The 21,244-nt window shown below is 45.9% G+C and overlaps 2 pseudogenes; both read left to right on the forward strand.

The window, feature by feature from the left end:
• The first annotated feature begins 7,801 nt into the window (after nt 1-7,801).
• Nucleotides 7,802-10,000, forward strand: LOC127696815 (protein SET-like; annotated as a pseudogene).
• Nucleotides 10,001-10,461: 461 nt separating this feature from the next.
• LOC127696816 (NACHT, LRR and PYD domains-containing protein 4C-like) lies at nt 10,462-19,820 on the forward strand (annotated as a pseudogene).
• Nucleotides 19,821-21,244: the final 1,424 nt, after the last annotated feature.

The raw sequence follows: 21,244 nt of genomic DNA on the forward strand, positions 1-21,244 counted from the left end.
CTTAGTCAGGGTTTCTATTCCTGCACAAACATCATGACCAAGAAGCAAGTTGGGGAGGGAAGGGATTATTGAGCTTACACTTCCACACTGCTGTTCATCACTAAAGGAAGTCAAGACTGGAACTCAAGCAGGTCAGGAAGCAGGAGCTGATGCAGAGGCCATGGAGGGATGTTTCTTACTGGCTTGCTTCCCCTGGCTTGCTCAGCCTGCTCTCTTATAAAACCCAAGAGCACCAACCCAAAGGTGGAACAGCCCACAAGGGGTCCTCCCCACTTGATCACTAATTGAGAAAATGCCCCACAGCTGGATCTCATGGAGGCACTTCCCCAACCAAAGCTCCTTTCTCTGTGATAACTCCAGCCTGTGTCAAGTTGACACACAAAACTAGCCAGTACAGTAATTAATCTCTGTCACCCCTTCGACTCCAGCATTTAAGAATCTTTAGATTTGAGGGGTTTCCACAAAAGAAATTAGAAAAAGGGGGCACAGGCTCCTTCCGCCTTTGCTTCCTGTCTTGCCCAATCAGAATGCCTTAGTCACATGCAAGATACCGAGTTAGCCATGCTGTAATCTGAGGTGTTGGGTGACCCTAGGATCTAGGGCACTGCAAGGCAGTCAGGGCTGCAAGTTCTGTTCTGCTGCTCTGGGTTTGCCTGCAGGCTGACAGCTCCAAAGTGGGGTTAAGCTGGGGCAGCTCAGACTGCTCTGGGAGCCTTCCTCTTGTGCTGGATTCATTCTGTAGTCCTTGGTTCCTTTTTCTGTTGCAGTTCTGGAGACAGAACCAGGGCCTTAGGGATGTTAGACAGGAACTCTGCCACTAAGTGGCTCCCCTGCTCTCCCTTTCCTTGATCTAAAATAGAGTTAGCCAGAACTCTCTCTCTCTCTCTCTCTCTCTCTCTCTCTCTCTCTCTCTCTATATATATATATATATATATATATATATATATATATATATATATATACTTTTTGTTTCCTTCCACCACCCCCCCTCGGCCTTTGTTTTTGTTTTGCTGTTTTGGATGAGACTGAGCCCAGACACACATTGCCCTTGAAAGGTACTCACAATTGGGGAAGCCAAGTAAAGACTTTAAATTGTCTTTTCTGTTCCGGGCTGGTGGTTTCTTTCAGTAAGGATGGGCCATGATAAATGAGTTACAGATAAATATAGCACAGAGGAAGAAGATGAAGAGAAAGGCTAGTGATAAAGTGTTCCGAGAGCAGTGGGAGCTTGTCTGTGTAGAAGCGCCGGTGTGTGAACCTGCTCCCTGCCCTAGACCGTTCCTGCTTAGAAGCAGAGCATCAGCATCAGCGACACCTGTCCACCCGACATCTCTCCTCCATGACTCCACAAAGCATCTGCATCCAAAAAGGTCTGTTTGCCTGGAGGTCCTGAAGAGCCGAAACAGTGTCTGGTACATGCCAGGCCTTCAGTAAGCATGAGATGAAGTCATCAAAGGCACCAGTTTCGTGGTGTCCAAGAAGGTTGCAGTTACTGGAAGTTGGAGGGTAAAAATGAAAGCGTAGGAGGATCTTGGATCCGACACAGACTCTGCTCCTATTGTGTGTGTTCATTTATTGTCAAAAACTGAGGGGCAGAAGCAGCATTATTTTGAGGGAGGGGTCACTTCCTCAAAATAATTTGCAGATTACTGCTTGTGAAAACAACTCCCATACAACACACATGTGCACATGCACACACACCAAGCAACTCTTCCTTTAGACTCTTAGTGGGGCTCCACTTACACAGCAAAAGAACAAAGAACTGATTTCAGCATCTTGAAACTGAAATAGCTATTGCCAAACAGGATCAGCAGAATCATTGCGTTCCAGAAACTCGAGACCTCAGAGGTCTCTCTGTACTCTTCATGCTGACGGCAGACTGCTGGCAGCCCACACTGAGCTGCTCTATAAGGATGTGCTCCTGGGCTTCTGTCTCCAGAAAGACGGAGAGGAGGAAGGGCTAGCTACTTCTGCCTGAAACTGGAAAGCATTGAACACTTTGGTCTCATCTCCTAGAGACTACTCGGGGTATGGCCAAACTTTTCAGTTAATTAGAGCAAACATTTCTCTATCACCAAGCAAGGGAAGGACAGCAGAGTGGTCAGGGGCTGGAGGTCCTGCGGGTGTGTGAATATGTTGGTTAGGGGCCAAACAGGGAATGAGAATTTATGTTAAATGTTTAAAAAAGTTAGAAAGGGATTGGGAATGGATGCAGATAGTGATAAAAGAACAAATAAAGAATGGTTAGCGCCCAGAGACTTTTATTCACTGGAAAATAATTATTACCTTCCTAGGGGGAAGGAGACCCTGAACCTGAGTTATGAGTGGAGGGGCCAATAGAAAGAGAGACTGTGGAAGCTACCATCAACCAGGGACACAAGGCTACAGGCTACTGTTGGAAACAGGCCACCCAGAGCAGGGAGGGATTGGGATTGAGCACTCTCCCCACTTTCCCTGCTGGTACCCCCACCGGCAAGTGGCAGCTGTCAGGAGGCTCTGTATGACCAAGGATCAGGCTCCTGGAAGCTGAACCTACATAGAGGTTGGGGGGTTGAATGAAAAAGTAGCCAGTCCTGGGTGCTAGAGAAATGGCGCAGTGGTTAATAGCTTTTGCTCGGCTGCCAGAAGACCCTAATTGGATTCTCATCACCCAAGTCAGGTGGCTCACAACAAACTGTCATTCTCACTATGGGATCCTCTGCAGGCATCTGCATACACACACACACACACACACACACACACACACGCGCGCCTTTAAGAATAACCAGTTGCGCCGGGCAGTGGTGGTGCACACCTGTAATTCCAGCACTCTGGGAGGCAGAGGCAGGTGGATTTCTGAGTTCAAGGCCAGCCTGGTCTACAGAGTGAGTTCCAGGACAGCCAGGGCTACACAGAGAAACCCGGTCTCAAAAAAACCAAATCCAAAAAAAATAAAAAAATAAAAAAAGAATAACCAGTAGCATACTGATGAGTTATATAATTATTGTGTATTATTTATTATTTATAGCAAAAAGTTTTTAAATCAAGTCTCATGATAAGGGTATTTAATTTCAGTAACAACTTAAAAGGCTGAGATAGGAAGATTACAAAGTCAAGGGCAATCTGGGCTGTAAAGTAAATTCAAGTTGAGTCTGGTTAACTTATTAAATCTGTCTCAAAAAATTATTTTAAAAGATGATATAGCTTAGTAACAGAATGCTCACCTAGCGTCCACAAGACCAACACCAAACACATTCATTCCTCAGTATTATTCTGTAAAGGAGGTAGATCCAGGACTCTGAAATTCAAGAGGTTGGTAAATAGAGCACACTTATATGAAAGCATGCCAAACTGAGAGGCCAACCCTGGAACACCAAGGAGAACACAAGTCCCCGGGAGAGTAGCGCTTGTCCACCATCTTTGCACTCAGTCCCTGGGAGAGTAGCGCTTGTCCGCCGTCTTCGTCTTCGCACTCAGTCCCCCACATTTGAGTTTTCCTCCTACAAGGCGGTCACATGAGGAGCCCTGTGGGAATATCCTGGTTACTTTTCCTTGGAAAAATAACCTATGGGGCATTTTCCTGATTAATGATTGCTGTGAGAAGATCCAGCCCACTGGGTGGATGTTGGGTTGTATAAGAAAGCAAGCTGAGCAGATCACAAGGAACGAGTAGCCCTTCTCCAGAGTCGCTGCTTCCGCTCCTATCTTCAGGTTCCTGCCTTGGTTGCTTCTATGACGGATTGTAACCTGTAAACTAAAAACAACGAACACACAAAACACCTTTCTTCCCCAAGTTGCTTTTAGTCAAGGTTTTATCCCAGCAACAGAAACATACGTAGGCTAGGGAAGAACACGTGAGCTCTGCAGCTGAGTCCATGCTTGTGTCTCCAACTGCTTAGAGTTAGGAATCTCCATTGATTATTTTCCTGACTCAGTACTCACATTCAAGCTGGAGTGATGACCCCACAGTGACTGGAGACAACTACGGAGCAGGCAGCCGACACGGGCAGTAGCCTACTTTACTGTGAGGTAATCCAGCCAGGAGTAGACATTCGATCCAAAATGCAAGGTCTTTCATATAAATACTTCATCTCCCAAGTCTGTGCTGAGCTGAGCAGGGACCAGACTTTGTTGCACACTGAATCCTGCTCCTCTCAGCTGTCCCAAGACTCCATTCAGGGACGGGGAAGGGGAGAGGTGACTGCAGTGGGCGAGCACTTAGGAAGCAGCAGTCAGGAGTCAGGTTCCCTCCTCATGACTGCCACTGGCCTGCGCAGTGACTCAGCTAAGTTTTCTTGGTTTTAATTTTGCCAACTATAAACTAGACATGATTTCTCAGCCCAGCTCTAATGCCCATTACTTTTTGCAAAGATCAAATGTGATGGATGACATGTGAAAACAGAAAATGACACAGCAAGGGAGGCAGCGATGTGCTGGCTGCACACAGGTTATCAGCACTGGCTGTCTTTTCAGAAAATGCCCAGAGGGACCTGAGCCACAGCGCGGCTACGTTTATGTGCTTATTTAGCAGATGTTCCATGAGTAATTGCTATACACCAGAAGCTCATTTTCTGCCTTATGGGTTGACAGGACTCCATCCTCCACTTTCCGGTCTGACCTTCCCAGGTTTTGGTTTAGCCTCTTCTCCCTACGGACAACAGGAGCTATAGAAGAAAATGGATGCTGGTCAAAGGGTGCGAGGCACTGGCTGAAGTGAGAGTCCCCCCATTTGTCATCTCAAATTTTATTGGAATTTTTGCCTTTTTCCCTCAGGAGCTGCAGGCTGCGTTTGCCTAGGGAGCAGGGACATTCAGCATTCATGGAGGGTGTCACGGCAGCTGCATAAACTCGTCACCGGGGAGTCCATGTTAGGTTGTACTGTGAAGCACGTCTTCTGTGGTAAACAAACGAGTGTACATGGTGGTAAACAAATCCTTCCCCACTCGGTGAGGACACATAGGAAGCTGGTAACTAGCCACGGTGGGGACAGCCCTGGAGACCATCCGGGATCCACTTATCAATGCGAACTTTGTACTTCAACAACTGCCAGCCAGAAGCTCAGAAGGCCAGGCTTCAGGGGGAAAAGGCACACATGCATGGCACATTTTATTAAATTCTCTTAGGATGTTAGATTCTGAGAAAGAATCAAAGGAGCCAAGAGCTCTCACCTGGTAGAGCAGCTCAGAAGCCCCTGCCTGTCAGGAAGGGAACCCCTCAGAGCTGGGCCCCTGCCTGTCAGGAAGGGAACCCCTCAGAGCTGGGCCCCTGCCTGTCACGAAGGGAACCCCTCAGAGTTGGGCCCCTGCCTGTCACGAAGGGAACCCCTCAGAGTTGGGCCCCTGCCTGTCATGAAGGGGATCCCTCAGAGCTGGGCCCCTGCCTGTCACGAAGGGAACCCCTCAGAGCTGGGCCCCTGCCTGTCACCAAGGGGATCCCTCAGAGCCGGGCCTAGGCTGAGGCCACACTGCCTCCAGGTCGTGAGTCCATTGCCTCTGTGAAGATACAGTTCTTTGATTCCTTCTCAGGAATCCGTGTCCCTTCCCTTCCCCTCCTTCCTTCCTTCCTTCCTTCCTTCCTTCCTTCCTTCCTTCCTTCCTTCCTCCTCCCTCCCTCCTTCTTTCCCTCCCTCTTTTCCTTTCTCTTTTTCTTACAATGTATAGAGATGCTCCTGCCAGTTTGATCTTCATTGTCTCTAAGCCCCTAGACACTGTTTTGGTTAGAGAGGTCTCTTCCCAGTGCTGCAGAGTGTGCTGGGTGCCAGATTCTTGATTTCACAGGGGCTGTAATGGCTGCCCAGTCAATACTGATATTGAGACTCTCCTCTAATCACACTGCATTATGCTGCAATGGCTCAGAGCCTCGGAGAGATTTTTTTAAAATTAGATATAGTCTTTATTTACATTTCAAATGATGTCCCCTTTTCTGGTCCCCTCCCCATAAGCCATAAGCCCCATAAGCCATCTCCCCTGTTCCTCAATAAACCCCCTCCTGCTTCCCTGTCCTGGCATTCCCCTACACTGCTGCATCGAGCCTTTCCAGGACCAGGAGCCTCTCCTCCCTTTGATGTCCAACAAGGCCATCCTCTGCTGCCTATGCGTCTGGAGCCCCGGGTACCACCATGTGTACTCTCTGGTTCATGTTTCTGTCCCTGGGAGCTCTGGCAGTACTGGGTGGCTCATATCTTTGTTCCTCCTATGGCACTGCAAACCCTCTCAGCTCCTTGGATCCTTTCTCTAGCTCCCCCATTGGGGACCCTGTGCTCAGTTCAATGGCTGGCTGAGAGTGTCCCCTCTGTATTTGTCATGTACTAGTAGAGCCACCCAGGTGACAGCTATATCCGGCTCCAGTCAGCAAGTACTTGTGGACATCCACAATAGGTTCTCAGTTTTATAACTGTATATGGGATAGATCACTAGGTGGTGTAATCTCTGGACGGTCTTTCCCTCAGTCTCTGTTCCATACTTCGTATCTCCTCCTGTGGATATTTTGTTCCCCTTCTAAGAAGGACCAGAGTATCCATACTTTGTTCTTCCTTCTTCTTCAGCATCATTTGATATGTGAATTGTGTCTTGGGTATTCCAAGTTTCTGGGCTAATATCCACTCATCAGTGAGTGCATACCATGTGTGTTCTTTTGTGTTTGGGTTACCTCACTTAGGATGATATTTTCCAGTTCCATCCATTTGCCTAAGAATTTTATGAATTCATTGTTTTTAATAGCTGAGTAGTATTTCATTGTGTAAATATACCACATTTTCTGTATCCATTCCTCCATTGAAGGACATCTGGGTTCTTTCTAGCTTCTGGCTATTATAAATAGGGCTGCTATGAACATAGTGGAGCATGTGTCCTTATTACATGCTGGGGAATCCTCTGGGTATATTCCCAGGAGTGGTATAACGGGGTCCTTCAGTAGTATCATGCTCAGTTTTCTGAGGAACCACCAGATTGATTTCCAGAGTGGTTGTACCAGCTTGCAATTCCACCAGCAGTGGAGGAGTGTTCCTCTTTCTCCACATCCTCGACAGCACCTGCTGTTTCATGAGTTTTTGATCTTAGCCATTCTGACTGATGTGAGGTGAAATCTCAGGGTTGTTTTGATTTGCATTTTCTATTTGTTTTCCCGAAGCCACTGATTCTGTCTTCCTTTTGACTGCCCCCACTAGGTCACCTGGGGCGCATAACTTGTCATCAGCCTCCTTCTTACTGTCTAAGATTAAAAAGGTCTAAAAAGGTCTGAGAAGGCACTCACTGTTATACTTTGCCAGAGACAGCAATTTGGCTTTGATTCTTAAACTGTATAACACTTGGGAGTGTGCAATATGAGGAGATGAGCTGAGGACACCTTCTTACAGGAAGAGAATGTGTTAGCAATAGAGACCTGAGGATACTACCAAGACCACACCCCACCCCCGGAACGGCCTACTGTATTTGGAAGTAGAGATAAAGGTTCCAGCCACATTTTTCTTTGTGAAATTAGCACCTTATGGAAACTGCTGGGAGCATTTGGTGAATAGGAAAGGAGGAGTCAGGCTCTTGAGAAACAGATCTGAAAAAGTCTCAAGAGCAAACTGCATATTCAGTAAATGCTTCATGAGTGCATGGTATATCCCATGGGCCTGGGATGAAGGTGCAGCCCTGAAACCGCGGCATTCAAGATGCTGAGCAGGAACTTCAAGAGTTTGAGGACATAACAAGTAAGCAAATAGCAAAACACGGACTTATCAGAACTGGTGGTCGTAAATGAGACTATAGCAGCTAACAGAAAATGCATAACTGGCATTGAGAAAGCTACATTTGGAGTTTAGAGAGAATTGGCCATGATGGTGCAGAAGGTGTACAAGGGGTAATGGGCACGAGAATTCAAAGATACTGCTGGGCAGACGGAACAACCACCCTCAGTTAAGTGTTCTTCTAGTCGTCTTAAGTATTTCACTAAAGTTACTTCATGAGAAGGTGTTGCTGCAGATCGTGCGAGTCTCTCCTGCTGTGAACCTCTGGGCTCTGGCCTCCCGACCACCTCCTTCATGCCAGGGCCCCAAAGGGGCAATCTTAAGTCCCGCCTCAGCCCGAGAAACCCAGACCAGTTGCTGCCCCGAAGCTGGAGGACAAGTCGGCCTCTCCAGGCCTGCCGAAGGGAGGAAAAGAACAGCAAGAAGCAATTCAACATATTGATGAAGTTCAAAATGAAATAGACGACTTAATGAACAAGCCAGTGAGGGAATTTTGAAAGTAGAACAAAAATATAACAAACTCCGCCAACCAGTTTTTCAGAAGAGGTCAGACTTGATCACCAAAATACCAAAATTTTGGGTAACGACATTTGTCAATCATCCATAAGTGTCTGCACTGCTTGGGGAGGAAGACGAGGAGGCCCTGCATTATTTGACCAGAGTTGAAGTAACAGAATTTGAAGACATTAAATCAGGTTACAGAATAGATTTTTATTTTGATGAAAATCCTTACTTTGAAAATAAAGTTCTCTCCAAAGAATTTCATCTGAATGAGAGTGGTGACCCATCTTCAAAGTTCACTGAAATCAAATGGAAATCTGGAAAGGATCTGACAAAACGCTGAAGTCAAATTCAGAATAAGGCCCCAGGAAGAGGCAGCATGAAGAGCCAGGGAGCTTTACCTGGTTACTGACCATTCTGACGCAGGTGACGACAAGTTGGGAGAGGTCATCAAAGATGATATTTGGCCAAATCCCTTGCAGTACTCTTTGGTTCCTGATACGGATGACGATGAAGGAGAGGAGGAGGAGGAAGAAGAAGAAGAAGAAGAAGAAGAAGAAGAAGAAGAAGAAGAAGAAGAAGAAGAAGAAGAAGAAGAAGACGACAAAGAGGAGGAAGGGTTGGAAGATATTGGTGAAGGAGATGAGGATGAAGGTGAAGAAGATTACGATGAGGATGAAGGAAAGGAGAGGAAGAAGAAGGTAAGGATGGCTAGCACAGGAGATCGATGGATTCCAACCTTCTTTTTTATTTTATTTTTATTTTTTAATTTTCTCCAGTCCCTGGGAGCAAGTTGCAGTCCTTTCCCCCCTGTTCCTCTGTGCTCAGTCGCCCTGTTTCTGAAGTTTCAACATCATGGTTCTCAACCAATTTGGGGGAAAATATCTTGAGCTAAATACAACCGGAAAAGAATCTTCATATTTCTGTTCTAAATTCATTTTTATCCTTTCTTGTCTCAAAAATGTGTGGATTCAACACCACCGCCAAGCTCTGTGGGAAAAACAAAAAGCCCTCCAGTTCCCTCGACTCCCTGGATGCTGGAGGGTGTTAGGACCCTGTGGTGTACTGCATACAATTCTAGCTTTTTTCTTTTCTCTGTATATTGGGCTCAGAGATTACACTGTGTCTCTATGTGAATATGGACAGTTAGCATTTACCAACATGTATCTGTCTACGTTCTCTTGCTTAATAAAAAGAAAAAGAAAAGAAAAGGGGGGTTATAGATGGTGAGCAAGGGCGAGTTTGAGGTATGTGGGGGTTAGGTGGGCATCTGACAACATGGCTTCTCCTTTGGCATGTTTAATTGTGATGTTTAATGGACATCCTTGCAGTTTAAGGTGACACTTTTAAAATAAAATAAAATTCTCTGCTGATTATGACTTGAGCCCTGACACTCAATGGGAGAATCAGCAGAACCTTAGTTGGATGTCGAATGTCAACTTGGAGTTGACATTCTCTGTTGTAACTTTATTTTTATTTTATTTTATTTTTTTTCTCTTGTTTCCACTGGAAGGAAAAGGACGCTCATTCTAAATGTTGAAGTGCACAGGTTGCTTTGTTACAATGAAATCAATGTGTACACAAGGAACTGATGCTTTTCTGTCAGAACAGATGCTCAACAGACCTTCCAAGTTTGACCTACATAATGACATCATGTCAAACTTTGTCTCCCTAAATTTGTAGTTTTGGATATGCACTTTGCAGGATGACCTCAGGGCTGTGCAGGTTGAGTTAAAAGGATTTGAATCATGTCTTACCGTCTCCGTAACTGAGTGTGGGCACAGCTAGCTGCCTGTTGGATTCCATAGCTGCCTGCAGCTATTATGAACTGGGTTGCTGGAACAGAAGCTGAGGGATGGATGGGGAAGGGGCGAAAAGACAGAAGGGTCAGGACAATATTTTACTGATCGATCCCCCAAAACTTTAATGTCGGTCCGGCCTTTTAACAGTTTGGGCAAACCCTTCCCCCCAGACTCCGGGCTGAGTTCCGGTGGAAGTTGTCTAGCTTCTCTTGGAGGTCCTTGTCTTGACTGCTCCAGCAGCTGGGTGGGTCACCTGCTTAATTCAGAAATTCCTAGACCCGGAGGAACAATAAGCTTAACCTTCACTGAGCTTCTCCAACCTAAGATAAGATTCCTGCCTTAACCTACTTCCCTTTTATGTATTATGATGACCAATGTCAAGTACACTCTTAGCACTCCATCCAAGGATAAAAATTCCTGCTGTACCATGTGGAATGACTCCCCATTATGGCTCTGTACTGCTGCCGTGGACTTGGACCCTTGATTTTTATCTCAATTTGGCATTTTTTAAGGGCCTTTAGTTACCCGGACCTCAGGGCAGCACCTGCTCCCACTGTCACTGCCCTGTTGCCCTATGCCTTCTCTGAAGGAGAGCTGCTGGTGTGTCCTCATTGGCAGTGTGCACTGGCCCAGAAGGTGGGCTGTCAGGGAAAGCACTCGGTGTGGCGGTATCTATCTCTAACAGGTATGTAGCGGAAGCTCTCAGTGTGACTCTGAACTGGGTGGGTGGAGAGCTGTCTGCTCAGCGCCACTGTGCAGAGAGTAATGTTTGGGAAGCTACCTGATGCACAAGCTTTTTAATGCTGTAAGACAGACCTAAAGTTCAATGCCACCTTTTCAGAGATGATTGATGGACAACCTGGGTAAATTCAAAGCTTTCTGGTGTATAAAACTTTATAAATGGAACTATTCCATCAATAGGCAATGTGTAACCAAAATCTGTCTAGATGATAGTGTGTAATTTCTGCACAGGACTCTGTTTAGTAAATACATCACTGTATATGTCAGGAATCTTGCTCCAATAAAGGAACATACATTTTTTTTTTGGACTAGGGTCATTATCCTTGTTTTGTAGTGTTTTAGAAGATGCATTAATGACTGGGGTGCTGGTGCTGCTGGTATGGCCGTAATTACAGACCAAATGGGAAGCAAAAAGTTTCGTGATGCACAGCAGATTGACTCTGATGTGGATGGGGGAGGGTGTGGACCTAGAACCAGGTGACTACTGACCGGAGAGGGGGACAAAATGCCATTGTGTCCCTAAGCTATTTTTTACACCCTCTGTTCGTGCACGGTATGTGTGCTGCATAACTATAATTCAGACAATCCTTGAGTTTTTGCTTACTCAAAGACTCGGATTATAGGAGTCAATAGTAAGAGAGGGGAAAGACCTGCAGGAAGCTAGGATTCAGGAAGGTGAAGGACTATCTATGTGAGAACTTGTTACTAATTTTGTGCAATTGTTTGAGTATTTTGCTTCCTTGTAGGTCTGCAGGAGCAGTTACCTGTGAGGCCAGAAGAGGGAGTTAGGATTCTTAGGGCCTAGATCCCAGTTCCCAGGCTAACTCAGCCCTTGTTAATTGATTCAGCTTCCAAGTGGGACTAGAGGAGTTACAATGTCTACTTCCATAATAATTTGGGGGGGGGGGGTTGAAGGTAACAATTTGGTCCCAGATATTGTCACTGTCTCATAAGAATCTTAGACTGGGACATGAGCAAGCCCAACCGTCTGGGTGGCCATAAAACGGTGTATTAGGGGTTGGATAGGAATCTTCTCTCAATTGCCAAAGGGGCTCACTATCAGATGGGTCCCCTCCCTTCCTGCTCCCAAGGGGCCATGGCAAAGCTGGGTTTGCCAGCTTTTTCTGATCGGAAGGGGAAATTTTTCCTGAGACTGACTTTTCTTGTCTAGCTGATGACTGTCCTGCCTCCTCATTGAGCTATACCCCAGGTCCCTCAGGGAAGCTCCTCCCATCAGGTAGATGCAGGGTAAATCGGCCATTATACTTCTCAGTCTGTTTGCCCTGAGATAATACATGCAGTGCTGGGACTTGGAAGAGAAAGGCAAGCCCCAGCCACCCGGCTTACCCAGAGAACTTCTTTTCTGGAGCTGAGACTAGCTCAGCCTTTCTTCTCTGAGTGCTTGCTTCCTACCTTCCTGCTATCTCCAGCTATTGTTTGGCTTTTCCTTGGCTGCTTTAATGCCCTGTGCCTGTGCTAGCCTGTGCTAGCCTGTGCTAGCCTGTGCTAGCCTGTGCTAGCCTGTGCTAGCCTGTGGCTTTGCTTCTTACTCCTTACAGTCAGATGGTCTGAGACTGGACTACAACTAATATAGCAGAATCTCTCACCCCTTTGTTTAGAAGGGTCTGGATTTTGCTTTGTTTGTTCTTTTTGCTGTGTGCTAGGTATCTAACTTGGGCTGTGTGCAAGCCTGCATCTTGCCTCTGAGCTATTCCCTCCCTAGTTTATCTCTTAACCTTTGCTTTATTTTCAGAACTCACCTGAAAAGAATAAAAATAAGCAGAACTCATCCAATAAGCTTAGTTTTCCATCTTTCTGTGTGATAAAAGGGGGTGTCTTAATAAGAACAGTGGTGACTGGGTAACTTATATAAATTTGTAATTGTGGAATTTTGCCTTGAAAAACAGAGGTGAGGAGGAGCTAGGCAAGGTGGCTCATATTTGTAATCCCAGTACTTGGGAGCTGAGGCAGAGGGAGTGCCATACATTCTAGGCCAGATCCAGCTACAAAGTAAAACCATGTCTGAGAAGGGGAGGCAGCTGGGAGATGACGTAATGGATAAAACCACTTGCCGCCAATCATGATGGCCGGAGATCAGCCCCTGGCCTCCACATGGGAAAAGAAAAGAGCTAACTCCCACAAGATGACCTCCGATTGCCATTGTCATAGGTATCCTGGGCTTCTTTTGTGTCTGTCTGTCTGTCTGTCTGTCTGACTCTACAGTGGTGGGCTGGCAGGGATGCACAGGCTCAAACCCCCTCCCGCTGGGATGGAAATCACCTCAGGGCACAGCTGCCTGTGGAAGGCTTAGCTGAGGAGACTTTGCTTCTTGGCATGGTTGTCGCTGGATGATTTTTATTTTTACTGGGTGTAGAAAAAAAGAGAAGGGGTAGTCATTCCAAGATGACTGAGTAAGTGTCTGGAGAATGTCACCTGTGCTCACACCAGCCTTCTGAGCTTCTCTTTCTCCCTTTGTCCCTCTTTGCTAATTTTTTCCATAGTTGAAACTTGCTATCTGTGACACTGTTGGTTTCTGGGTAGAGTTGGATATGGCACAGTAAAGGATACAACAGTTTCTGCCCAAAGATGTCAGTGCCATAGTTAGGAAACACTTTCTTTTCCTTCTTTCCTTCTTTCCTTCTTTCCTTCTTTCCTTCTTTCCTTCTTTCCTTCTTTCCTTCCTTCCTTCCTTCCTTCCTTCTCTCCTTTCTCCTCCTTTCCCTCCTCCTTCTTTTTTTTTTTTTGAGACAGGGTTTCTCTGTGTAACCCTGGCTGTCCTGGAACTTACTCTATGGACTAGTCTGGCCTCGAACTCAGAGATCCACCAGCTTCTGCCTCCTGAATGCTGGGATTAAAGGTGTGTGCCACCAATGCACTTTCTTAAGGGCCATGTTATGCTAGCTGAAGAACCTAGACGGTCAACAACAGCATCAGAATACACAAGCCGTATGCGAGGGCATTCTTCTTAGCTCTAATGGAAGCTTCTGTATCTGTCTGGCTTCTTTGCTGCTGCATTTGGTAGCAAGTCACATAGATTCAGTTTCTCTCATTGATGTGTATTAGATTTGGAAAGAGCCCCTGCCTTACCTTGGTGTCGAGGCTTCCATACCAGCTTCCTGCTATGAGTTCTCTAGATGAAGCATTCACAGAGCTTTGGTCTAATCAAGGATGTACACACATACACAATAATATGCTTTTTATAGTATGTTAAATGTCAAGAGAATAGCTTTCTGTAATATCTCAGGAACCTTGATCTTGGTCCTGAGAGATTTCTCTCTCTCTCTCTCTCTCTCTCTCTCTCTCTCTCTCTCTCTCTCTCTCTCTGTCTCTCTCTCTCTCTTTCTCTCTCTCTCTCTCTTTGGTTTTTTGAGACAAGGTTTCTTTGTATAGTTCTGACTGTCCAGGAACTCACTCTATAGATCAGGCTGGCCTCGAACTCAGAAATCCACCTGGCTTTGCCTCCCAATTGCTAGGATTAAAGACATGCCCCACCACTGCCTGGCAAGAGATTTCAATAAATGAAATGAAGTGAGTGCATTGTTGGCAAGGAGCAGAGCTCGAGTAAGCGTTGGGGCAAGAGTGTGCCTAGTGAATTCTTGGGGGGACAGCGGGTACACTGGTGTACTAAAAATGCCAGTCAGGTACCTTCCATATGTGAGGCACATTGTAAATTCAAAGTAAGGGTGTCCCCTGCTCTTGTCCTCAGTGCCTCCATAGACCAGACTGGGAAATGTCCCCAGCACAACAGAAAGGCCTAGAGAAGCCTAATGCTAGAAGATGAAGGCAGGCCCAGGGTCCAGGAGCTGTCATCTCTCCCAACATAGCACCCGCATGACATAATCTCCGTGAAGCTGCAGATTATGTTTAAAGCAAACATTTACAAAGAGAATTGGCATGAGGAGTGTGCAGAGAACGAGTGCTTCCATGCTGAAGATTTAGAGAGCAAGATGGAAAGAGGAGAAATCAGGGTCAGCACAAACGAGCTTTAAAAGCTCAGGCTGCTGCTCTGTTTCCTGTTGTCTTGGTGACCGCGGAAGCAGGCTTCAAGCCCAGGGACTCTGCCAGGTTGGTAGATTGTTTGGCTTCTTGAAGTTATCCTGAAATGTTGCTTTGATTTTCTTTTCCCTGTTTACAGAGGAATGCCCATGATCCCTTAGATGCAGTAACAGTTAACAGACTCCGAGTTGATTTTCAAGCACAAATTATTAACCAGACAGATGTTTTGGTTCTGTGTTTCTTTACCTGAGCATGGCCACGCATGGTTAAGTTCTAATGGCTTCTCTAAGGAAACTTAGTTTGATTTATAGAAAAGCTGGTAAATAATCACTTATGAACTAAATGTAAGGCCAGCCAGACATGGTGACACACACCTTTGGTCCCAGCACTTGGGAGGCAAAGGCAGAGGTCAGCCTGATCTCCATAGAGACATCCATGCCAGCCAGAGCAACCCAGTCTCAAAATCAAGTAAACAAAAACCCCAAAGTTCCAACAATGAACATTCATTCAGATATTTTTGTTCTATGTTCAAGTCACTCTCTGCTAGCTGCGATATAAAGACTGCTTATAAAAGTCCCATCAGCATACACCATCAGGTCATTACACAGCTGAATTGAGAGGAAATCCCAGATGCTATTCTAATAGAACCGTGAAATGTCCGTGTAACGGACCAGTTCTTCAGCAGCCTCCAGCAGTCGTTTGGCTACAGGCTTCAGCCTCCTTCTCCGTAGGACTGACTTCATGATGCTGTTGCACAGGGACCCCAGAGGGCAGTGGACCAAGAGAGAGAATGACCTACATAGTGGGCCACACAATCCACTGTGATTGTGTCCTGCAAGGGGGCTCAGACCGGCTCACCTCTGATGAAGCTGGCCTTCTCGCTAAAACAAAGAGGGGAACTCAGTCGGGTTTGATCTGGGCCCCATTGTCTTCCTCTGATCAGCCAGCTCAGTGGAAAGTATTTCTCAAGAACTAACATGGGTTATACGGGAAATAGAATTTGATGGATCGCCTCCTGGAGTGGGTATAGTACTGAGGGGAACAGCTATTGGTTAAGCTCAGGAGACCCTGCAGAAGATCATAAGCTGTGGGACTCTGCCTTTTTATGTTTCTGTGCATAAAATGTGAGAATGCATGCAAGCAAGAGAGCAGGGATTGACAGGGCTGTGTCCAACATGGGCTTCTAGAGCTAGACTCAGCCACGGCAAGTTTACTTCCAGGTTACAAAAACCATAAGGGTGTCCACTTCCGGTGTGCTAGCCTCCTCCTTCCCCACACTGGGATTTCTGCCAATGTGAATCTTTTGTTACCACAGGTCCAGGCCATCAGGAGCAGGGAGCATGTTGCTCCTGGTTTTATTCGGGGAGGTGCCTCTGACTCACTGAGAGAATTGGTTGCTTTTGTACCTCAGTTTCTCCTACTGAGAAAACAAGAGGATACTTGCCTGCTGCAGATCACAAGGCTGTGGGAAAGTAACTTAATGAGAATAAAGACTATTTACTCACAGCTCATCCATTTGTGCACAGTACCATTTGGACCTGAACATTCATGGTGGAGAGAGGCAGCCCATGGTGACCTGACAAATCTTGCCAAGTGAAACCCAACTAATTGTTTCAGTCAGTATTAGTTTCTTTCTCTTTCTAAGTCATATTGCATAACAGTTGGTTCTATTTATTGAGCAACTCTCATGTGTCAGTCACTCTACGAGGCATTGTCTTTTTAGATATTTTATTTTATTTTATGGCATGAATGTTTCACCTGGACTGTATGTATGTGCACCACATGCATGCCTGCTGCCTGCAGACGTCAGAAAATGTTGCTGAATCCCCTGGAACTGGAGCTACAGATGGTAGTAAACCACCAGGTGGGAGCTTGGAACTAAACCTGCATCCACTGCAAGAACAGCAAAGACTCATAATGGCTGAGCCATCTCTCCGGCCCCTGTATTGAATACTCAAGTATGAAAGATTGGTTCTGATTAAGTACTAACCTTTCCCAATGTGGAAAACAAAAATCACTACTAGACCGAGTCCTCTAGCGCTTGTTCCAGCCTGTTCCACAGACAATCCTGTTGAATTTATCCGGCTTGTTCTGACTTCAAAATCCCCATCTGTTTCTTACTGTTGGTATTCATCTCTCTGAAGATGCATTTATCTTCCTTAAGACACAATGGCATCTTCTTTTTTCTTCTGATTTTGGCCTTATGTGGTACTGGAAGATTTAAACAAGAAAGAATTCATGAAGTTTAAGGAATTCCTCAAACAGGAGATTTTGCAGTTGAGGCTGAAACAAATTTCTTGGACCAAAGTGAAAAAGGCATCTTGGGAAGACCTTGCCAACTTACTGTTGACACATTATGAGGAGAAGCAAGCCTAGGATACGACCTTCAAAATCTTCCAGAAGATGAATAGGAAGGATGCCACTGAGAGGACAGAAGAGAGATTGCTGGACTCTCAAAGTTATACCAAGCTCATCGGAAGAAGACGCTGAGCTGTGATTGTGCCAGAAAGTTTAACATCAAAGTTCAAGATTTCTTTAAGCAGAAATTTACCCGGGATGACTGTGATCGTTTTGAGAATCTTCTTATATCAAAGGCAACTGGGAAGAAGCCACACATGGTGTTCCTGCAAGGAGTTGCGGGAGATGGCAAGTCACTGATGTTGACACAGTTAATGCTTACCTGGTCAGAAGGCATGGTGTTTCAGAGCAAATTCTCCTACATCTTCTACTTCTGCTGTCAAGCTGTGAAGAAACAGAAGAGAGCAAGCCTGGCACAATTGATCTCCAAAGAGTGACCTAATGCTTCAGCTCCCATAGTGGAGATCCTCTCCGAACCCGAGAAAGTCTTATTTTTTCATCGACAGCTTGGAAGTGATGGAATGTGACATGTCCAAACAGGAATTGGAGCTGTGTGATAACTGCATGGAACAGTTTGCTCAGGAGGAAGATGTTCACCGAATCCTCTTTCCTTATCTCCACTACCCCAGAGACTTTTGAGAAAACGGAGGACATCATTGAGTGTACAATCTGAAAATGACAACAGGATTCAATGAGAGCAATATTAAGATGTATTTCTGCAGCTTGTTCCAAGATAGGTACAGAACCCAGGAAATCTTCAGTCTGGTGAGAGAAAGCAAGAAGCTATTCACTGTATGTCAGGTCCTTGTGCTCTGCTGAATGGTGGCTACTTGTCTAAAAAAAGAGATAGAGAGGGGAAGAGACCCAGTCCCCATCTGCCGACATACCACCTCCCTGTATACTGCTCACATATTTAATTTGTTCATTTCCCAACGTGCCTGTTCTCCAAGGAAGAAAAGCCAAGACCAGCTGCAGGGCTTGTGTTCTCTGGCCGCCAAGGCCATGTGGACCGACACATTTGTGAATGGTGACGAGGATCTCAGGAGAAATGGGATCATGGACTCTGACATCCCCACACTGTTGGACATAAGGATCCTTGAAAAGAGGAAGGAATCTGAAAAAGAGCCCCGTGGATGTTAACCGTGTAGAGACACTCATGTTTACGTTTCTATGGAAAGTCGAAGTCCAGTGGATTTTGGGGGGGCTGTTTCGTCTTTGGCCTTTTACATGAATCAGAATTTTTTTAAAAAAAAGTGAGAGGTGTCCCAGGAAATAAAGCATCAGTTGTATCAGTGCCTGGGAACCATAAGAGTCAATGAAGACCTTCAAGAACAGATAGATGGCTTGAAGTTGTTTTCCTGTCTGTTTGAGATGGACGATGAAGCCTTCTTAGTACAAGCAACGAGCTGTATGGAACAGATTAACTTTGTGGCTAAGGATTATTCTGATGCTGTTGTTGCCACCTACTGCTTGAAACACTGTTCTACACTGAAGAAACTATCCTTTTCTACCCAAAATGTCCAGAGTGAAGAACAAGAACACAGCTATATGGAAAAGCTACTCATCTGTTGGCATCATATGTGCTCTGTGCTAATAAGTAGTAAGGACATCCACGTACTCCAAGTGGAAGATACTAATCTCAATGAAACAGCCTTTTTGGTCTTGTATAATCATCTGAAGTAGCCCAGCTGCATCCTTCAAGTGCTCGTGGTAAATAATGTGACCTTCCTGGGTGATAACCACCTGCTCTTTGAGTTGATTCAGAACCAATGTTTGCAGCACTTGAACCTCAGCCACATATTCCTGTCCCATAGTGATGGGAAACTGTTGTGTGATGTCTTGAACCAGGCAGAGTGCAACATAGAAAAGCTGATGTTAGATAGCAGCCTGTAACCTTTCACCTGATGACTGAAAGGTCTTTGCCTCGCATCCTGATAAGCAGCAAGATGTCAAAGCATCTTAATTTGTCACTTAACAACTTGGACAAAGGGATATCCTCTCTGTACAAGGCTTTGTGCCACCCAGACTGTATTCTGAAGCACTTACTGTTAGCCTACTGTTCCCTCAGTGAACAATGTTGGGACTACCTTTCAGAAGTTCTTAGGCAGAACACAACCCTGAACCACCTAGACACCAGCTCCAATGACCTGAAGGATGAGGGGCTGAAGGTTCTCTGTGGGGATCTCACTCTCCCAGTGTCCTGATATCACTAAGTGGGAGATATTGTCTCATCACCACCAGTGGTTGCCAGGACATGGCTGAAGTCTTGAGGAACAATCAGACCCCGAGGAGTCTACAGCTTTCAAACAATAAGATAGAAGACGCTGGTGTGAAGCTCCTGTGTGATGCTATAAAACATCCCGACTGCCACTTAGAGAATCGTGGACCGAGAGCCTGCACTCTGACTGGTGCCTGCTGTGAGGACCTTGCTTTTACTTTTACCCACTGCAACGCCCGCCCTGTCGGGGGTCAGCTTGCTGGAGAACACCATGGATCACAGTGGGTTGGCTATGCTGTTCCGGGCTCTGAAACTGCAACAGTGTAACCTGCACGTACTTGGACTTCGAATTACTGACTTTGATAAGGAAACCCAGGAGTTCCTGGTTGCTAAGGAAGAGAAAAATCCATACTTGAGCATCGTAAGCAGTGTGTATGGCAGAAGCAGAAAACAGGGTGGACATTTTGGTGAAGGAAACATGGCTGTATTCTGACCTCCAAACTGCCTCCAAAAGAAAGAGAGCAGGATCCTTAATTTGACCACTGGATACAAAAATTACAAACAGGTCACTAACATTCCAAAGAGATATAGTTTCTTTACTCCGCACACCCCCGACCCATTCAGATGGGTTTTGCAAGATAGATGTGGCTTTTTGTTTTCACTACAGAATCAAACAGGCAATTCAAAGACAGTTATGGTAAAATGACTACCTTATGACAGGTTTCCCCCCACACTGGTATCTGAAGCATCCAATAAAGTCTTTAATGTATCTTTTTTTTTTTTTTTTTTTTTTGAGACAGGGTTTCTCTGTGCAGCCCTGGCTGTCCTGGAACTCACTCTGTAGACCAGGCTGGCCTCGAACTCAGAAATCCACCTGCCTCTGCCTCCCAAGTGCTGGGATTAAAGGCATGCGCTACCACTGCCCAGCTTAAATGTATCTCTACTTTTAAAGATAAAAGTATCTTTAAATGTTTTGGAAATCTCTTAAAATGAGATTTGCCTTTTGGTGGATTACTGAACCAGGCAATAATGGTGCCCTAGAAAGTTGTTGGGGAAATGGATAATGGTTGGAGAAATGCTGATGGAAACTGTTTTGTGTTTTTTATTAAATAATAATTTAGGCAAGAATGAAGATTGGTTTTCCTTTACACACGTGGAAAATGGGGGTTGGGGTCTAGGCAGTCTAATAAAGTGAGAGACTAAAGGATTCTAAGCCAGTTCTATGTGGCTCCAAAAATTATCCCTTTCTACTGAGTTCCATTGGCTCCTGGATTTACTGCTGACATTTCTGAGGGCAAATGACTGCAGGCCGCCCTGGAGAGGCGGCCTCTAGAAGGAAGGCTGCAGCTGAGTTCAGTCCCTGGAGAGGCGGCCTCTAGAAGGAAGGCTGCAGCTGAGTTCAGTCCCGGAAGAGGCAGCCTCTAGAAGGAAGGCTGCAGCTGAGTTCAGTCCAGGAAGAGGCGGCCTCTAGAAGGAAGGCTGCAGCTGAGTTCAGTCCCTGGAGAGGCGGCCTCTAGAAGGAAGGCTGCAGCTGAGTTCAGTCCCTGGAGAGGCGGCCTCTAGAAGGAAGGCTGCAGCTGAGTTCAGTCCCGGAAGAGGCGGCCTCTAGAAGGAAGGCTGCAGCTGAGTTCAGTCCCTGGAGAGGCGGCCTCTAGAAGGAAGGCTGCAGCTGAGTTCAGTGCTAAGCAGCTGCCCTCTCTGCATTACAAGGCGTCACCTTTCTCTGCCTTGGCGGCAACATCATCTGAAACTGAACTCCCTTGTCTGTGGAGAAGATGATATGTTTCTGGTTTCCAGCCAGCTCAGGAAATGAAAGGTTTGTGTGAGACACACTGGTTCCAGTTGGGCCCTTCTCCCCCACCCTTAAACTCCAGGAATGAAGCGAGTCCCTCTTACACCCCCATCTGACTAAAATCT

Source organism: Apodemus sylvaticus, chromosome 11 (assembly GCF_947179515.1).
Source record: "Apodemus sylvaticus chromosome 11, mApoSyl1.1, whole genome shotgun sequence".
NCBI classification, from domain to species: Eukaryota; Metazoa; Chordata; class Mammalia; order Rodentia; family Muridae; genus Apodemus; species Apodemus sylvaticus.